The 11,717-nt window shown below is 40.8% G+C and overlaps 1 pseudogene; it reads left to right on the top strand.

Annotated features, from left to right (window-relative positions):
• Window positions 1-557: 557 nt before the first annotated feature.
• On the top strand, window positions 558-1,323 carry LOC101982137 (annotated as a pseudogene).
• Window positions 1,324-11,717: the final 10,394 nt, after the last annotated feature.

The raw sequence follows: 11,717 nt of genomic DNA, 5'->3' as shown, positions 1-11,717 counted from the left end.
CCACCTCTCTCCACCTCCCCAGTGCTTCCATACCAAGCACATGCTCACACTTGACTTTTTTCAATGTGGGGTTGAACTGAGGGATTGAACTACAGTTTTCACACATGCTAGGAAAGTAAGTACTTTACTGAGGTGTCGCCCCAGCACCCACAGGTGATGTTATAGAATCTTATTCACTGTATTTTTGAAGTAGTCAAACTTTAACTTTAAGGAGTAGCTGGGCATAGTGGGACAAGCCTTTAATCCCAAAACTCGGGAGGCAGGTGGATCTCCGAGAGTCTGAGCTCCAGGCCAGTCAGAGCTACATGGAAATAACCTGTGCCCCCCCAAAAGAAAATTATTTAATAGCATTAATTGGGAAACGTGGGGTGCAAAGTTAACAAGTAATGACTGTGGTCCCTACCAGCAGAATTTAGAAACTGAGGAAAGAGATGCACAGAATATCAGAATTACCAATAATGTCAGAGGTATTTAACTGCGGCCACAAATTTGCCACCATGTGAGAAGCAGTTTTTAAGAATACCAGCCCTGAGGTCACATGGTAGCTGGCCAGGGAAATGGTGGCTTCAGGAAAGAGTAAGGCTTTGGACAGCAGTGGAGGCAGCAAGGAGGAAGAATTTATGACCTTCTGACCACAGAGGGATAAAACAAATAGAGAAGACAGACTCAGGTCTAAAGCCCCAAAATCAGATTGAATGATTGACTCATTTTGATTCTGCTTGCTTTAATCTGAAGTCATTTGTGATTTTTCAGATAGGTCCTGAGGTGACAGATGAAGAAATAAAAAGGAGGCTTCAGTAGCTGCATCCCGGCAAAAATGAAGATGATGCTGAGAGAGCCCAGAAGGCTTTGGAGGCTGTGGACAAAGCTTGCGAGTTGCTCCTGGATCAGGAACAAAAGAAGAGGGCCCTGGATGTGATTGAGGCAGGAAAAGAATATGTGGAACACATTGTTAAGAGCAAAAAAAAAAAAAAAAAAAAAAAGCCGACTAAAGAAGGAAGGAAATCCTACCAATATAGAGAAAGCTGATCCCGCGCTGTTCCTGCAGGCAATCTACAGACCACGAAACTGTTCACTGAGCTAGAAATGAAAAGGAAAGAGAGAGAAGCTTAAGAAATGCACGAAAGGAAACAGACAAGGAGGAGAGGAGATCTAAGCTCAAGAAAAAGCCAAGGGAGAAAGGGAGTGGCAGAGAAACTTGGAGGAAACGCGGGATGGTTGAGTGGAGAGTTGGTGAAATTTCCAGGCAAACACAAAGGGGAAGAAGGAGAAGAGGCAGACCTCCTCCGGTCGCCTAAACTAAAGATGGAGCAGTCGCACTGACCAGCAGGACCACTGCAGAGCCTTCCCCGGCTGTCTTCGTTCTGCTTCAAGGACTCATTCTTTCTCCACATCCACCCCAACATAGAGAAGTGTTTGCTTTTTAGTCTCTTTTGTTTACAATGCAATTTAATATCAAAGTAATTCTTTGTATACTGAGAGAAGAGGCTTGATCTAACCTTCTGCCATCCTCAGTCATGGAATCACTACAAATGGGAGCTGCCTTCTCTTCCCACAGCCTATAACTTAATGTTTTATATGGCACTAAATTGTGGTGGTTCAGAGGTCACATATAGTTTGTGGAAATCTTCTGACTAAATGTCTTGCTTACAGTGATGTGGCCATGACTTCAGACCAGCCTGGGTCACTGTGGGAAGATCGTTTGATTGTTTCTGGGTGTGCCATCCTTGAAGTTCTAGATTCAACAGGTGAGACATTGCGGGCTCACGGAACAGTCACTTGATGCCCCAATGCCTTGTAGTGTTTGGCACAAGTCCTTCTGTTTGACTGACCAATCAGTCAGAGTGGCATAAGGCTCCCAACGGTTTAAACCTGCTCACTTTCTGAAGAGTCAGCCATGTTCCTACCAGTTTGATATATCATCAGTTGTTTGCATTCAATAGTGCTAATATTTTTTTATGTACAATAAATTTTTATATGCAAAAGAATACTAGCCTTATACATAGTTCACCTGGGAGAATTTGAAATGAGAATCTATAAGTGTAGGGTGTCTTTTTTCCCAATATGGTTTGATATTTCTAATATATAGCCAAGTCAACAATGACTCTCATCTTCTGGAGGGTTACCTTGTTCTCCTAAGACAAAATCAGAGAACACACAAATGAAGGGCCCAAAGCAGGAGATTAGAAAAGCAGGAGAACAGGGTTCTAGACCCACATTTGCTAAAAGTTGAGAAACTTAAACAATTCATTTAATTTCCTTGGCATCCTTATTCTTTTACCAAAAAATTAAAAAAAAAATGCTGCCCTAAACAAATGAAAGCATCTGATTTTTGTCTCAAGCTCAGTATAAAAAGATGGAAACATTTCTCCTGTGGTCTATAGTTGGCCGATTGAGCTATAGCAGCATTTTTAACAAAACTCTCGACTTTGCACTTCTTCTGGCTAACTTGTACTCAACTGACTTTATGAAAAATTGCAGCGTATAATGCTTATTTTAAATCACTGTTACTATAGCAGAAAAATCTCACTTTTCATCACCATGAACCAGAAGGACAATCCACTATGAATCAAGACGGCCAACTGGCCTTACTGGAACTATGTGTCCTCTGGTAGATAAATGGTAGATATATTTCCAAAGATCATTGGTAAAGGAGAAATCTCACAAAAGTAATTTATTCCTTAAGTACCTATTGTCTCAGCTAATACCTGGGAGAAACATTAAGGATTTGGGATTTAACACTCATCAAATCGTCCTCTCTATTCCCCCGCTTTTCAGTCTCTTACCTATGCCACAAATCTGCCACCTCCGTGAACATGACCGGTTTGCCCACATGGACGCATGTGGTAAAGTGTTCTGTGGGTCTGGGGGCAGTTTCACCGGACATAAAGGGAAATGCTTTAAGTTGTTTATTTTACTCAGATCTTATATGAAGTAAGAGTAACTATCTCTCTCTGTCTCTCTGTGTCTCTCTCTGTGTATCTCTCTGTGTCTCTCTCTCTCCTCTCTCCCTCCCTCTCTCTCTTTCTCTCTCTCTACACACTCTCTCTGTCTCTCTCCTTCCCTTTCTCTCTCTCTCTCTCTCTCTCTCTCTCTCTCTCTCTCTCTCTCTCTCATGTGTGTTTGTCTTTCTCACAGGTTACCAATTCAAAGGAAAACTGTGACCTCCGGAGCACATACAAATCAACATTGTGGTGCCTTGTAATACGACCTGGAACAAATGGATTAGCAGCAGGGGTTCGAGAAAGCTCAATAAATGCCCTGAGAACTAGACCTGGACAATGAATGAGGAAGAAGGCCTGCCACTGGACTGACAACCTGCTTTCTACAGAGGATGATAACAGCATCCCCAGTAGGAATCAGGAGCAGTCTTCCCTTCCACTCTGATGTTCTGTGAGACCTGGGGATCTAGGTGCAGCAGCCCAGTCGAGATTTGGGAATAAGGGGATATGAAAAGGACTTGTGTGTATGGCCACCAACCTACCTACTAGGGCTGAGGAATAAGTCAGAGTGGGACCCAGCTGTGAGCCCAGCATCACAAAGCTAGAATGGGCCCAGAAGAAAGGATGGCGAGTTTCTGATTCACCTGGGTGTAGATTTGGAACCACTAAGCTGTCCTCTGACCAAGATGAGTACCGGAGGCTTTGACCAGGCTGGAAGTTTTGATTAAGCTGTCTGTCTAGCTGGATATGGCGGTAGATGACTACAGCAGTCCTGACACTCAAGAGGCTGAGGACTGTGAGTTCAAGGTCAGTCTAGCCTGCTTCACAAGCCCTCCATCTCCAGGGCAAAACGAATCCTTCCCATGCAAGTAAGCCAGTAGAAGAATAGCCAGTTTAGAACTATTTTTATTTATGTTTCCTTAACATAAAGGAGGTTGAGGATGAGAAAAACGAAGTTGAAACAATGTATAGCAAAAGTAAGAATTATGTAAAACTGTCATTTGATAGAGGTTGAAGAAAGTGAAAAAGAGAAGCCACACAAGTCAAAGGATTAGAATCAATGAGTGATTCGCTAACTGAGGGCCAGAGATAATACTGAAGAGATGGAGAGAAAGCAAGAGCGAGGGGCCTACATGACCCATCCAGGCAACTTGGAATCCCTGGAAGATGGCTATCTCCCCTTCACAATCTGTTCCTTTGATCTTTTTCTTTAGTTTTTAGATTTATTGAGAGTGTGTGCATGCTTGTGCATGTGCTTGTGTGTGTGTGTGTTTGTGTGTGTGTGTGTGTGTGTGTGTGTGTGTGTGTGTGTGTGTGTGCCATGTGGAGGTCAGAGGGCTGCTTGTGAGACTTAGAGCTTTTCTTACACCACATGGGTCCTAGGGTCAAACTTGGGTTACTAGGTTTGGGAACAAGTGCCTTTACCCACAGTGCCATCAGGTCAGTCCATGTTTTTACCCTTTGCTGTCTGCATTCCCACTGAAGAAGCAAAGAGACTTTGGTGGTGTAATGCTTTGAATGAAAATGGCCCCCATAGGCTTATAGGGAGTGGCACTTTGGGGAGGTGTGGCCTTGTTGGAGTGGGTGTGGCTTTGTTGGAGGAAGTATGTCACTAGAGATGGGCTTTGAGGTTTCAGAAGCTCAAGTCAGGCCCAGTGGCTCTCTGTCTCTTCCTGTTATCTGTTGATCCAGATGCAGAACTCTCAGCCACCTCTCCAGCACCAATGTCTGCCTGCATCTGGCCATGCTTCCTGTCATGACAATAATGGACTAAACCTTGGAACCCTAAACCTGCCCCAGTTAAATATTTTCCTTTGTAAGAGTTTGCCGTGTACATGGTGTCTCTTCATGCAATAGAAACCAACTAAGACAGAGAGTGGATCTGTTGGAACTTCTCTCCTTAGAGCCTATACCACCACAGTACATCAAAAAATCCCACACATGCCTCTAACGCTGGTCTATACCCTCTGGAAAACATTTCCCTTCCTTCCCTCCATATAGCATTTCATGCATCCCCGTGGCTTCACCCAACGTGGCTAAATTCATCAATGAACCCCTGACAGAAGTCACCACTCCATTACAGTCACCTAGGAGGCTGTCTCTATGGTAGCCAATTAATCTTTGAAAATATGTAAGGATGTGTACAAGTCAAACTAGAAATAAAGAAGACCTTTGTTCCGACACACCATTTTTGAACAACCACTTCCCGTTGTTTCTATTTCTGTTTGCCGTTTGCACTGGTAAGGGTCACAGTTCTGCCTTTTGCCTGTCTTTCATTTTTTTTCTATTTTCCCCCATTTTTGCACCTCTTCCTCCACCTTCCATTCTCACTCCCTGACAGGTGCTTGCTGCATAACCAAGACTGGCCTCAAACTCATAATCCCCTTGCTTGCCCCTTTCCCCACTGTTGAGACTACAGCATTTGCCATCTTGTGCAGCCAAAAGCATATTGTTTCAAGTAGAAGATCGATTTAGGAAAGTCTTTTGGGGCCTGCAAAGAACGGCAAAGAGAGGACAAAACAAAGTCTCTTAGGTCTCAACCACACCTGATTTCTTCTCAACACTCACGATTCCAACACAGATGTGAAACTGACGGGAGCTTGGTTATGATGGAGGTCAAATCCATTCTACTTATCTATTGATAAAATCCCCATACTTATTATTTATTTAGATTTTCAACTTATATAATAAATGTCTGCGGTATGGATAAGTAAAGTGCATTGCCGATGGGTAATCAGACACATTAAAAATTTTATATTAATGTCTTTTTATTTGACATATACATACCAACACATAGAAATACCACACACATACAATTAAATATTAAATAAGTCTTTGGAAAGAATGATCTTACTGGAAAATGGAGCTTGATAGCATCTATGTCAGCCTATCCAAAGCTGAAAGGGAGACAAAGCCTCATCAAGCTCCTCTCTTTTACTGTCCAAAGGAGTTTGAGATGTACAGTTGGGTCACCCTTGGTCTGAAAGAGTTCTGAGCAGAACTGAGACTAGACCCTGGAGTTCTGGATTCCTGCGGTCACGTGATCACCTTACCACATTGCATCTGTTTTCTAACTCGAGTTCTCCAGTTCCTGGATACCAAGTCTTGAGACTGTGGACTTGGTTATGACTTCTCTTGGCGTCAATTCCTAGTATGTGAAGTATGTTAGCTGTGCATTTGAAATAAACTAGCCACTAAGGTCTGTTGACAATGTGCACCCAAAATAGCCTCATGCAATAGAATTAATGCTGTGTAAAATTTTCAGTCCTTTAAGGAATGCTTCCCTGCAAACTCTGGAAAACAGTCTTTTTTTAAAACAACAACAAAAAAATTCCAACTCAGTCGTCAGCATTCCAGCTTGGAGAATTCTTTATCTGTTGGTGTTTTCATAGGGCATGAATTAAAATGTATGTAACAACCGTTATTTTCCCACACCATTGAGTGGGAACTTAACAGTGTTGGCCTGAGAATACTGATAAACGTAATCTAAGAATAATCTTTCCATGAAAATACGTAGCAACTGTTTAAGGTGCTACATATGTAAATTAATTAGGTTTGTCCACCCAACAGGGAGTCTCCATCCATACCAATGGACAAAGGGTAAAGAAATCACTGTTTTCGAAATAAAATAGGATGAGATTATGCAGTAAGGGAAATGAGAGGAGCTAGAAGTCAGTAACTGAAGAATGAGAAACACAATGAGCAAGCAACAAAAGCAATAAAAATAGTTCATGCTCCTTGTGCATGAGCTGAAGCTTCTCTGGCCTGTCTTTTGTAGAGTCTAGGATCTCTAATGAACTCACATAAGCATAGTGTGCTTGCTCTGTGCCTTTACATTGGATCAGCAAGACCATGTCTGTGATGGTAAAAGACAGACAGCATCTCCTCTCCTGTGTCGTCCATCTCCAGGTCATCAGGGACAACACCCTTCCTGCATGTCTGCAACAGCAGTTGCTGAGGAATTTGAGGCTTACTGGGTGGCATGGGTATCTATGAACTTCATAGCCTATTTCCGTTGTTACTTAGAATTGGCAGCAATAGAAAGGATTCTCAGAAAGGGATCGTCACAAAGACCAGTGGAAACTAGACTGCCTTCTCTTATCTCTGGACTTGACTAGAAAAAACATGGAAAGTTCTCTCCTCCTCAAATCTTGCCAAATACTGAAGAGAAAGGTAGTGGCTTATCTGGAAAGGGATCTATAACACTCTTAACTACTTCTTTCCTCTCCTTCTAGAAAGATCTTATGCAAATGCAAGTGAGTACATGGATACATAGATATACACAACTATGTCTGTGTACATACATATTCATTTCCCCATGTCTCTACTTGTTTTTTCTTGTTTTTGTAAGTAGGATTGAAGTATCCTTCTCTTCTTTCTTTCTTTCTTTCTTTCTTTCTTTCTTTCTTTCTTTCTTTCTTTCCTTCCTTCCTTCCTTCCTTTTTTCCTTTCATATTTCTTTCCTCCCTTCATCCCTTCCTCCCTTTTTCCTTCTTTCTGTCCCCAGTCTCTTTTTTATGGTGCTGGGAATCAAACCTAAGGTTTAAGTAGGTGTCTCTACATATGCACACATGTGAATATGTGTATGTATACATGTGTGTGTGCATATTACATGTAATATGTATATGAAAACACATATTATATGCACGTATGCACACATATACATACATGTCTCACTTCTTACTATTGAAAGCAGATTTCAAAACAGCACATATAAATCCAATTCCCATCCCTAGCTGATTCCTGGTATTCTACTGTACAGAAGCATACAAATTTTTTTGTGTATATACTTATGTTTATTATTTGGTGGTTGTGTATACTTATTTAGAAGATCATACTTGTACTTGGTGTGCTAAATAATTGCATATCTAAAATGTTGATTGCCACCACTGAATTTTCTTCCAGAAATATTGTGCCATTTTACATATTCACCAACAACCTGTGTCAATGATATCATCAGACACATTACATTTTAATCAAACCTTTAGACATTACAATGCTTCTGTTTCAACTAAGATGAACCTAATCACTTTAATTTGCACATGTTAACTATGGATAGAATTAAACTCCTTTCTTATGTTTATGAGATGCTTATATTTCCTTGATAGTGCTTGCTCACTTTCCCGTTGGACTGGTCACTCTTTTCCGACTGGTATGCTGAAGTCTTCTTTGTATGATGGCAAATCCTGCCTGATTCTGCTTATCATTTGTCCTCTGTGTTCTTTACCTAGATATCTGCATCTGTGCATACACATACATTTGCTTTTTTTCTTACGTCTTTTGGGTTTTCTGGAAGTTTTTTAGGATGAAAAAAAGTAAAACTGGATTTAAGTCCCATTCAATTGTATTTTGTTTCTCGGAATTTTAAACCTTATGTGTTAGCCTCTCTAACCAATGCCAATATTATTTCCTTATGATAAATTTCCAGAGGTAGCCCACCATGGAGATGCAGAAAGAAAGCAATTACCTCTTTCTGAGGATGTTGTTAGAACCACGTAGGGCAAGACTACACCTCCCCTCCCCCAGAACTGGCTCCTCGGTGTTGATGAGGGCACACTTGAGCTAGAAGCCAAACACACTCTGTCCCTATTAAGGAGGGAACAGAGGAGATGTCATCTAAACCAGAATAAGGTTTATGTTGTTCTCTCAGAGAAGGATGGTTTGCATACAGACAAGAAGTAAAAGGGAACAGTGCCCTTACTCACGGTGACAGAAGCCTCTGTCATACGGTTTATATGATAGGAAAGTGCACTGTACAGTGATTGGACATTTGTAACTCTAGGCTAAGCATGTAGCTCAGTTAGTAGAATATCCTACCCAGAATTTGCAAACCCTTTATGTAATCAGAAATCAGTTAAGGCTAAGAACAACCAACACCCTAGGAGCCCCCTTATGACCCCACTCAGTACCTGCATGTCATCCTCAAGGAAGCGTCTACCCAGTTTCTCTCACCCCACCAATTATTTCAGCTGCTAATGAACTTTATACACAGAGCCTTGTGCCCTCTGTGCACACCAAAGGCTGGCTTCTTTTGTTCACCAATTCGAGAACCGACCATGTCATTTAATACTCTTGTAGTTGATTCTCAATGCTGTAGTCCCCTTTGTCATATGAATTTATCCACTCTCCTTTAAATGGCATTTGTTTTGTGTACCAACTTTGTACTATGAACATTTTGATATGCATCTTTTAGGAAACTTATATAGGGATTGCCATATATTTATTCCTAGAAAGCAAAACAGAGGGGGCATGTGACTCGCTTGAGTGGGGCTTTTGTAAGGTGACTATTCAAATTGATACCCTCTGCACGAGCACATGAGAGCACCAGGTGATTTGTACCCTCACACACACACTTTGCTTCCTCTTTTCTTTCAGCCCTCAGAGGCCCACAGCAATATGGTGTGAGAGTTTCAATGTGCACTTGGAACACACACACATGGTAGGGGGCATGGGGGCTGAATCAGCTGCTTCCCAGTGCTATGCAACACTCAGCAGAGTTCATTGAAACAGCTCGAAAACACGACAGTGCCAAGCAATGCTAGCCACCTTAATTGACACATAGATATATCCATATGCATACACATATACAGAGAAAGGGCTAGCTGACAGATGGGTAGATAGATATGGATGGATGAACAGTTAGAGAGAGAGATGATAGATGGATAGATGATAGATAGATAGATAGATAGATAGATAGATAGATACATACATACATACATACATACATACATACACATATATACATACATTCTTTTTTAGTCTGTGAAGACTGTTGTAACAAATTACTATAAACTATATGTCATATGAGCAAGACCCATTTATTTCTTAGTGTTGGTAGATTGAATACCAAATAAGAATCACTTCTAGTGGCACTGTCTTACCATATCCCCACCTGATGGAAGGGGCTAACGAGCTACCCCGAGTTCTGTGACCTAACCTCAAGCAGCCCCCTACCCAGCCCCTTGGGAGCATGAACCCTTGAAAGAGCTCCCATCATAGAGCAGAATGCGAAGTGAAGTCCAGAGAACACTGGAGATCAGAAAGCCTGTGGTCAATGGCACACATGCCCTGATTTAATTTTTTTTTAAAGTGATTATTTGGGGAAAGAACTTGTTTTTGAACTTGAGGTAGTGCACGATACTAACAAACATAATTACAAGGTGACCCAGAGAAAAAGGATTTCAAGTGCAGGTAAAAAGCTTATTATAATTTGTTATGTCATGTTCGTTTGATATCCCTAGGAGGCTTGCTTTTTTTTTAAAAAAAAAGGGAAACAAAGGAGGAGTAGATCTAGGAGTGGGGGAATTGGGAGGAGTGGAGGTGGGGGAAACTGTAGTTGGGATGTAATGTATGTAAGAATAAAAATAAAACATAACTACAATATCCAGAACTCTTGATAATTCTGTCCCCAAAGCATTAAAATCCTTCAATCTACATAGTGTTTCTCTGTTTCTAAGAAACACTTTTATCTGTATCTAAATGTGGCTGAAGTATTTACCCAGAATTTACCATTCCACAAGATTGTTACCTCATGTTTTCACCTGTGTGTTGCGGGAGATCCTTCTGCTCCTCCAGCCAATAGCCGATGAGATACCAGCCCATTGGGGCGTGGTCTCTCTCTTGAAAAAAGCTGCCACTTCCCTCCTCGCTCTCTCTTACTTCCTGCTCCGCTCCTGCGACTAGACTCTCTTCCTGATTGCACAGAGGGCTGTTGTCTGGGATGGTGATCTGTTAAGTTTTTTCCCCTTTAAATAACCATTCTATTAATCATAATTCCAAACTGGTGTGGGATTGTTTGTGACTTACGCCTTCGCCTTCACCTGTGTATTCTTTTTTTTCTATAAAACATATTTTTTCTTATAAAAGTGAATCACTAATTCTCTATATACAAAGAGAGTTAGAATTGAGTTATTTTGGAGAATTATTTGAAGTATTTAAGAGTCAAAACCCTAAAAAAAATTTATCTAAGGTTCATATCTTCTTTCACATTGAAGTAGCTGCTTTTGGAGCAAAGGCCAACAAACAAACAAACTTTGAATGTCTGTACTAGAGGACTCTATATATTACTTGGGAAACGAAGTCTCCAAAATAGCCCATTTTAAAATTAAGAAAGATTCAAAGTCGGATGACTTTATATATTTTGGAGATCAGACCTTTGTCAGTTGCAGATTATTTGGGGGGTATAAAGGGGAATGGATTCAATTATAACCTAAGCTATAATTACATATGTATTTAACTATACATTTAATACATTGGTAGTATGTACAAATATATGCTTAATATGCTACAGGCACATGAACATATATATTGTATGCTTTATATGTGTATATTCCCTCATGTCAGCAATAAAATGAAGTGATTTCTAAAAAAAAAAAAAAATTCCAGGGCTTGCTATAATACAAATTCCATGTATCTGTATCTCAGTTGACATGTTAGACAAAACATGTCAGTTTGGGCAAAAGCTGTAAGGAAGTATAGAATTATATTCCTTTGATTTACTAGGAAGAATTTAAAAATAGTGTTTAGCCCACATAATGAAGCAGACCATTCCTAGTCACATTAAATGCCTGGGTTGACAATCACAAGAATTTCCATCATTCTGGATGTTTATTAAGCCTTAGTCTGTGACAATGTATCTAGTTAATTGTACAACAGAATCTGCATTTTTTAAGAAGTGTAATTCAGGGGCTGGAGAGATGGCTCAGCGGTTAAGAGCATTGCCTGCTCTTCCAAAGGTCCTGAGTTCAATTCCCAGCAACCACATGGTGGCTCACA

The sequence above is a fragment of the Microtus ochrogaster genome, linkage group LG4 (assembly GCF_000317375.1).
Source record: "Microtus ochrogaster isolate Prairie Vole_2 linkage group LG4, MicOch1.0, whole genome shotgun sequence".
NCBI classification, from domain to species: domain Eukaryota; kingdom Metazoa; phylum Chordata; class Mammalia; order Rodentia; family Cricetidae; genus Microtus; species Microtus ochrogaster.
This window is presented reverse-complemented; position numbering and strand designations above follow the sequence as displayed.